The sequence below is a fragment of the Pteropus vampyrus genome, unplaced genomic scaffold (assembly GCF_000151845.1).
Source record: "Pteropus vampyrus isolate Shadow unplaced genomic scaffold, Pvam_2.0 Scaffold44, whole genome shotgun sequence".
Classification (NCBI taxonomy): domain Eukaryota; kingdom Metazoa; phylum Chordata; class Mammalia; order Chiroptera; family Pteropodidae; genus Pteropus; species Pteropus vampyrus.
Window position 1 is genome coordinate 7,627,904 of NW_011888825.1, and position 9,500 is coordinate 7,637,403.

Consider the following 9,500-nt stretch of genomic DNA (forward strand, 5'->3'; position numbering starts at 1 on the left):
TCACCCTCCCAACCCCCACAGCTTAGTTAGGTCCTTCCAGTGAGCCCCCAATTCCTCAGAGCCGGAAAAAATAATTCTACCAAATCAGCTTCCTTCACTCCAGGCTATCTTTTTCCTCCTTTAGGAAAAAGTAGGAAAATTATCAGGCGGATGAATTCAAGTTAAGGGGCCCGTCCTCGAAAGCTCTGGAAACTTCTTTGCGGCGCCGGCGCTGATTGGTCAAGCGAGTGAAGGCGAGGCCGGCGCTGATTGGTGGGGGACACGGCGGCTCGGCTGTTGCTGGGCTCCGGGCTGGGAGAGCCGACGTTGCTAAGTGACTGAGTGCGCGTGCGCCGCGGAGAAGCGCCTTAGCGAGATAGGCTATTTCCGGTTGGAGATGGTGGAGGGATACTCCATTCCTGTCTTTAAACCCCAACCTCCCGAGTCCGTGTTTTTGATCCTTACAGCAGGAAGCAAGGGGATTGGCGGCGACTTTCCGGGAAGGCCTCCCCGGTTTCGGTTTGGAGGTGCTCAGAAGCGGGACGGCGCGGCCGGCAGCTGTTTTTCCCAGTGTCCACTGTGAAACACAAGCTCACCTCCCCGAGATTTTAAAAACTGCGCGCTCGTTACACAATTGGCAGGTTTTCATTTTGGCTCTTGGTAATAGCAGGACTGTAGAGCTTTAATCGGGTTTCATTATAATTAGAGTGCTTTTGTTGTACTCGATCCTCATAAGGGCTCCGAGGAGAGACTAAATCAAGACTCTAGTGCTGGCCCATTATGTGGGGCCTCAACCCTTAACTGGAGGCTTCTCGCCTGGCTCCCAGAGCGACGAAGCTCCGACTCTCGGTGACACGGTGGCTCGGCTTAGATCTGGCTCTGGCGAAACCCGCAAATCCATTATTTCTCCTTGCTGTTTCTCCAAACACTGGTAGGGAAAAAGAATTGTGGGCTAGGAATCTGAAAACCTTCAAGAGACGGGGAATTCATGTACAAGAAAGTAGGAGATAGTATTTCTCCCATTAATGTGTTTATTGGGTAAGTGACAACTAAAGATGGGGTTAACTAGCCAGGACCACGTATCTGTTTTTCCTACACCCTGGGTGTGGCTATTCGTCCCGCAAAGAGATAACCCGAGGAACTTAAATAAGGCAAGGTTGTTTAGTTCTGGTGCCACGCAGCCCTGTGTCTGAGACATGGAGATGGGGGTGTAAACATGCAAATGGCTGTGTGTCATGTAATACCAACCTCGTAAAAAGTAAAGATTTGCATTAATAGGAATTAGCTAGATATCACTTAGAAAAGTTTAGTCGTTACAACAATTCTGAGCATAACATTAAGAAATTGTCGATAAATGTACAATATAGAAAGGTATATGACGAGTTACCACCTGGACAGCTTTAAGTTAAATTTACTAAAATTGGTAAGATCTACTTACTTGAATAATCAGGAAATAAAGTTTCTTTGAGATAATTTTGGTCTTGGAGGTAGTTGATAAAATGTTTGTTTTACAAAATACATCTTTTCATTTTTGTAAACCTAACATTGAGTCTGAGTTTGTTTCACCAACTGGCGGCTTCTCCTGAGTCATACATGTTGATTGGTAGAATGATCCAGAGAGGCGATCTCATGATTGATAATGATGACTGCTGGGATTTCTCGCAGTTGCCAGAAGTGAGTCATTCAGCTTCCTGGTTTAATGTTTTGCCAAAGTAGGTCATTTGGTAACCTCAACAAAGCAAAATGTTTCAGCAGTAAGGCGCGCACTGTTCTTGTATAATAAATGAGGAATTTTTTTACAGTCTATATATAAATGAAACTTAATAATATCATTTGTGGTAATAAAATGTAAAAGGTAATTTGTGAAAAAAGAAGAGAATGACAAAATCCCAAAGATCAGTAGTTTGGTAATCTAGCACAGAACTTGGCATTGTGCTCAATAAATGTTTGTTCAATGAATAAAGTGCAATTTTTCCTTTTGTTCAGCTGGGAGAAAAACGACTTTGCAACAGCCTTAGACCCTAAAATAGAAAACAGAAAGACACTACTTAATCTCTTTAGGCTAGTAGTTTTTGCCTAGGCAGTTCCTTTGAAAGAAACAGGAATTGATTCTGAGAGTCTAAGTGATTTTACTTGGCTAGATGTCTTTTTGTAAAAATCTATAAGAAAAACTGGTTCCAATTATAAATTCACAATTGTTTTCTTGACATTATCAGTTGATATTTAACATATGGAGTTAGTCTGGTTTGTCATTTCCTCATTTGACTATCTCAGCAGAATTATGAGACTAACTCCTAATTACCAACAAGTTAGAAACTTTGATATGGAATGCCCAAATGAGCACAGCAAAATTCTATGTTGTCTTTATATTGGGCCTCGAAATTACAGAAATCTGTCCATTTCAAAATATCTACTTAAAAAATGTTTTTATTATGAAATATCGCAAACGTGAAAGTTGGAGATAACACCATAAAACTACCACCCAATTTTATTAAATCTTGACATTTCACTATTTTGCTTCAGTTTAAAATTTTTTATGGTAGTAAAAAATACAATATAAAATTTACTGTCTTCCTGTTTTTAAATGTGCAATTCAGTAGGCGTTAACTAAATTCACGTTGTATAACACATCTCTGGAAATTTTTCATCTTGCAGAACTGAAACTCTATACCACTGAACCACATATCCCCATTTATTCCCCTCCAGCCCCTGATAACTATCATTCTACTTTCTGTTTCTGTGACTTTGACAACTTTAGATACCTTGCAAAAATGAAATCATACAATATTTGTCTTTTTGTGACTGGCTTATTCCACTTTGCATAATGTCTTCAATGTTCAACCACGATGTGATGAAAGAAAAAAGAAAGAAAAAAATTTTCTTCTTTTTAAAGGCTGGCTAATATTGCATTTATGTATATACCACATTTTGTGTTATCCATTCCTCTGTCTGTGGATATTTGGGTTGCTTCCATCTCTTGGCTGAATAATGTTACAATAAACATGAATGTGCAAATATCTCTTTAAGATCCTGCTTTCAGTTCTTTTGCATATACAGAAGTGAGCTTATTTCTATTTTTACTTCTTTTAGGAACTTCTATACTGTTTTACATAGTAGCTATACTATTTTACATTCCCACCAGCAATGCACAAAGGTTCCAATTTCTCCACATCCTCACCGCAGTTGTTACTTTCTGTTTTTTATTTTATTTTATATTTATAGTGGCCATCTTAAGAGTGTGAGGTGATATTTCCTTGTGCTTTTGATTTGCACTTCCATAATGATTTATTTTTTATTTTTAAATAATTATAGATTCATAGGAAGTTTCAAAAATGGTGCAGAGAGGTCTCATTCAAACCTTCGCCCAATTTCCCCCAATTCCTTTGATATTTATCCAATATATTTTCATTCCTTTGGTTGCTGAGTAGCATTCCAGGGTATGGATATACCATAGTTGATTTATCCATTCACCAATAGATAGACTTTGGGGATATTTCCAGTTTTGGGCCGTTACAAGTAAAGCTGCTGTGAAGATTCATGTACACATTTTTGTGTGAACATACGTTTTCGTTTCCTTGGGATGAATGCTGGGTATATGGTAGGTAGCTGGTATAATTGCTGGGTCATATGGTAAGTATATGGTTAGGTTTTTAAGAAACTGCCAAGCTATTTCCAGAGTGGGTGTACTATTTACATTCCCACCCTGAGTGTATGGGAAGTGCAGTTTCTCTGCAGATTCACAGCATTTGTATTATTATTTTTTTGCTTTAGCTATTCTAATATATATGTATTGATATTTTGTTGTAGTTTTAATTTGCATTTCCCTACTGATTAATGATGTTGAACATGTTTTTACGTGCTTATTTGCCATGTGTATATCCTATTTGCTGAAATGTCTGTTCATGTTTTTTGCCCATTTTGTAATTGGACCATTTATCTTTTTGAATTTTGAGAGTTATTTATATATTCTAGATACAAGTTCTTAGATATGTGGTTTGCAAATATTTTTTCCCATTCTATGAGTTTTCACTTTCTTGATAGTGACTTGAAATACAAAAGTTTGTTACTCTGATAAAGTCTCAATGCCCTCTTATACCACTCTTACCTGATCTCTTCAACTATCACCTCAATTTCACTTCAGCAGTGAACCTTGTTATCATCTGAAGCTGATTGAACTCGACTTTCTTAAACCCCAGTAACCTACTCTCAGAGTCCAACCTCTCACCCTTCTAGCTTTCTTTCTACCTAATCTGCTCTGTAATCCTCCTAAAGGCCTCCAGTTTCCCATTTCTTTGCTTTCTTCTCTTAACAGCACCTTTCACACAAATTTAAAAGTTCTGATTAAGTTCAATTTATTGGTTCTTTTCTCAAATAGATTGTGCTTTTGGTGTCTTGTCTAAGAACTTGTCATCTAGCCCTAGGTCCCAAAGATTTTCTCCTGTGTTTTCTCCACACTTAAATCATTCATTTTGTATAAGGTTTGAGGTTTAAGTTGAGGTTCATTTTTTCCCTTTACATGTCTAATTGTTCCAGTAGCATGGAAACACTATACTTTTTATATTGAATTGCTTTTACACCTTTGTCAAAACTCAGTTGACTGGACTTGTATGATGTGTGTTAGTTGTTTGTTTTTTAACACCAACCTGAATTTGATGTTATTAACCCCGGGCATCTTTTACAACTAATAATATAAATTTATGGTTCCATAAATGTTGTATGTTGCTATAGACTGAACGTGTCCCCCAAAATTCATATGTTGGAACCTAATTCCCAATGTAATGGTATTTGGAAGTGGGGACTTTGGGAGGTGATCAGGTTATGAAAGCAGAGCCCTCAAGAATGAGATTCGTGCACCTATAAAAGAGACCTCACAGAGACTTTTTGCCCCATGTGGGAACAGAGGAAGTGGACCCTTACCAGACATCAAATCCGATGACACCTTAATCTTGGACTTCTCAGCCTCCAGAACTGTGAGAAATAAATTTCTGTTTAAAAGCCACCCCCATTGTATTCTGTTATAGCTGCCTGAACAGACTAAGACACATTTTTAGACTTTATGTAAATATCATACTCTGCATATTATCCTACAACTTCCTTTTTTTCTTTTATTTGTATTTTTCTATTTATATTGTGTTTAAGATTTATCTGTTTAGGCTGTAGCTCTAATTTTACTGCTTTAGCTGCTATATGGTATTCAGCTATAGGATACTAGAATTTAACATTAGGGTGTTCCTAATTTTTCACTGTTAAAGCTGCTAAAAGCAGCTTTTTAAATTTTATTTTAAATTTATTTTATTTTTAAACATTTTCACCTTAACCATTTTTAAGTGTATGTTTCAGTGACATTAAATGCATTCACATTTTTGTGCAATCATCACCACCATCCATCTTCATAACTTTTTTCATCTTCTAAAACAGAAACTTTGTACCCATTTAACAGTAACTTCCCATTCCCTCCTCCCCCCAGGCCCTGCCAACCACCATTCTACCTTCTGTTCCTATGAATTTGACTATTTTAGGTATCTCATATAAATGGAATTGTCTTTTTGTCACTGGCTTATTTCACTTAACATGTCCTCAAGGTTCATCTATGTTGTAGCATCTATTGAAATTTCTTTCCTTTTAAAAGATGAATAATATTCTATTGTATGTACTTAAAACATTTTGTTTATCCATTCATCTGTCAATAGGCTCTTGAGTTGATTCTATCTTGTGGCTTTTGATGAATAACGGTGCTACGAACATGGGTGTACAAAGATCTGTTAGAGACTCTGCTTTCAAATCTTTTGAATATATACTCAAAAGTGGAATTGCTTGACCACATGTTAATTCTAATTTTAAAATTTTTGAGGAACTGCCATATTGTTTTCTATAGCAGCTACACCATTTTCCCTTCCCACTAGCAATAAAAACATTCATATATATCCTTGTATAAGTGTATGAGAACGTCTCTAGGAAATGCACCTAGGAATAGAATTGTGGGATGTATCTGAAACTTTACTAAACTTGGCCAAATTGCTTTCCAAAGTGATTTTACTAACTTAAAATCACACCACCAGTGTAGGAGAGCTCCCACAATTCTGTATCCTCAGCAGCACTTAGTATTGTCAGACTTTAAAAAATTTGCCAATCTGATAGGAAGATTTATTTTAGAAAAAAATATTTACAAAGTCCCCTTCAGTTTACTTTATAAGTATGAGCCTATTTGTTTTCAGATAGGCTTTGACTATAGGGAAGGAGACACTTATTGAGGCAAGTCTGATAATTTGGTAGATTTGGCCTTCAGAATTCCATTAGTACGAGGCTCTCAGGAGCCTCTTGGGAAGAGCTGAAAGAGACAGTGAAATATGACTTGTAACTGTTAATGTAGAAGTATAAGGGTAGGAATGAATGTTGGGTTAGCTCCTACAAACAAACTGCCTTTACGTTACATGTGTCAATTATGTCAAATTTATCAATAAATCCTTTTAGAGACCTAAGGCAGTGTGTTAACAGTGAAAAGAGTATGAAATTTAGAATAAAACACAATCATATCAGATTCCCAACTTTGCTTTATACCAGTTCTATGACCAGTATATTTTACTTAACATTTTTAACTTTTAATTTCTCTAAAGGAAAAACGTGAACCAGGTATTATCCTACTTTGTCAAATTGAGTCTTAAGTGTAGGTAAATCACTTGACACTTAGTAGATATTGAGCAAATACCATTTCCTTTCCTTTCTCTGCCTTTTCGCTTAGTTTCCTTTGCTCTTTACAGAGCTGGCCTTTGAAAGACTATTTTCTTTTTCCAATCCCTTTTTAGGGAATTCTCCAACATAGTCAATGGACTAAAATCTGAGGCTTGCTGTATCAATTTCACAACCCATTACAAAATTAGGAATCCAGAACTGACAAGGCAATAGTAGTTATTATTTGTTTGGATAAATTAATTTTGTATCATTCCTTTAGACTTAAAGGAGTTTATTCTTTCTCTAATTACCATTGACTACTTCCTAATTTGTTTTTTAAGGTTATGAACTTACTCTGGATTTAAATGACATTTTAAACATTTTTTTTCTTTCTTTTTTTTTTTTTTTGCAGACAGATTATTTACTTATTATTATAATCTTGGGCCCTCTTTGTCCTGTGAAGGGGGTGGGCTGGGGGCCCAGCCCAGCATACCCCACTTCTTTGGCTGATCTCTTTCCCAGCTTGGATGGGTCCTGAGGCCATAACATCAGGCTCGTGGAGGGTGGAAGTAGGGATGGGAGAGCAGGGGGTGCTGAGGAATCACAATGGGGCAGACAGAAGCAGGGGGCACAGGGACAGAGACCAGGACTCAGGATATCTGTGTTCACAGGGACCTTGCAGGCCTCAGCCTGTTGTCCAGGCTGTGCCTCAGAGCGGGTGACAGGCGTTGCCCACATTGTTGGCTGAAGTGTTGAGGTCATGGCTGTAAGGAGAGGCCCAGTCCTTCAGGAAGACAGTTCCCAGCTAGCTCCACAGGCAGCCTCACCTGTTTTGTGTCACCAGCAGTGAGTACCCACCATCTCCACGAGGTAGCCGCTGAACCAGTTGGATGTTCTGATGTAGGTGGCATGTTTGGTCACCATGTACTTGTGGTTGACACTGTCATATGGGATTTGGGCCTAGGCCTCATCTACAGGGACAACAAAGACTTTCAGGTAGGGCAGCCAGGGAGAGCAGAAAGGCCCTCCCTAGATAGCTCAGAGTGTCCCTAGCAGTTGATCAGCAGGCACCTTGATGGTAGCCCACCTCAGTCCATCGTCGATGGCAGGCCAGAACCTGCGCAGGTGGGAGAAGTGGACAAGTAATTCCTAACCACAATGTAGATGAAACTCTGGGCATCATCCACCTCATTGAGCAGGGCCTTCAAGTCTGGGGTATGACCACTTGGACACAGTGGTGGGGGTACACTTGCCAGATAGGCCGGAGCAGGGGTTCTGTTGAGGCAGATCTCCACTGGTGTCTCTTGATTGTAGTAGGTATCATAGGGCTAGGGCCAGAGCTGCCTGCCTGACCCAGGTACTAGTAGTGTCCGAAGATTTTTTGTCAGGTCTTGAGCTAGGCAGCTGTAGTTGTACATGACCACATCTAGCTCCTTGACCTTGGTCAGGGAGCGCCAGTTCATGTTGGCACTGCCAATATAGAAGTAGATCTGGTCCATCACCCAGGACTTGGTGTTCAGGATGCCATGGGTCAGTTTCTGCATGTACACCATGCAGACCTGGGCAGTGCTCTGCAGCAGGACCTGCATGTCCTCCTGGGGCTGAAGTTGCTAATGGCAATGTGGATCTTCATACCTCAGATGCTAGGGTCTATTAGCTCCTGGACAGAGGGCTCCCAAGTGTGGATATTATTGTTGGTGAGGGTTAAGTAGAAAGAAACGATGTCTAGGCTGCTGTGGGCCCCTGTGAGCAGGCCCAGCCAGGCCTGGCTGGTAGAGGGGTCACCTGTGGAGGCATTGGGGAAGTCCAGGCCCTGGGGGATGCTCTCCACCAGCATGGCTTCACAGGGGTCATAGTACGGGACTGGGCACTGTTAGGACCCAAGGAAATGCAGATTGCTGTATTTTCATAAGAACAGCTGAGTCACCAGAGCACCAAACCCTACAACTACCAGGATGAGGACCAGCAGGACCCACCTAGCAGGCTTTTTTTCTCTGCAGCCTTTCATGCTTTGGGCTCACTGGCTGGCTCCTCATCAGGCACTTTCAGTTCCTGATACATCAGTTTAGGCTTCATCTTGCCAGGCAGCCAAGGGACACACGGGTGGAAGAGTGGATGTGTTGGGGTTTCCAAACTTTTGAATTTTTGTATCGTGGACATGCATTGCTTTCTATACTGAGCCTGGCCTGATCACTCCTGAAGGCATACTCTGATATTTTAAACTTACCTATTGTGTCTTAATATTTGCTGTCAAGTGAAAGAACAGAATAGCTAGACAAAAGATGTAGATGGTTTTATACGTCAATGTATTTTTGTTGGCTGTGTCATATTTAAACATAGATTAAATTTATTATGGGAGCTAGCTTGAAAGCAGCCCTTTGTACCTATTTTGCTGTCAGAGGGGTTTGGTTAGTACATCTTCTAATACATAATACAATCTCTGATACATAAAGGAATTTCCTTATCTCACATTTGAAATGCAGAAAATATTAAGCCAGTCTTTATATTAATCAGTTCTCGGTGTGTATTTACTGCAACAGACTTACAATCCATTATCATAATTTCCTCTAAGCTACTATTCTTGGGCACTGTATACTCTTGAAGTTTGAATCCTGAGCCAAAAGGAAGACACTAGGTCTGCTAGTTTATTCATTCATTCAGAAAACGTCTATTTGTTGAGAAACTTCTGGGTGTGGGAGGCGTTGGGATTGCTGACTGGGAAAGGACATGGACCCTACTCAACAGAGTCATGGTCTTAGCACCAATAAGTGTGTTGTTGTGAGGACTGACAGTATCTGCCTCAAAAGAGTCGGAGGAGTCAATGAGTTAATTCATATCAAGAGTTAAGAAGA

At 39.7% G+C, this 9,500-nt stretch overlaps 1 pseudogene; it reads right to left on the bottom strand.

Moving 5' to 3' along the window:
* Window positions 1-7,136: 7,136 nt before the first annotated feature.
* Window positions 7,137-8,730, bottom strand: LOC105291299 (annotated as a pseudogene).
* Window positions 8,731-9,500: the final 770 nt, after the last annotated feature.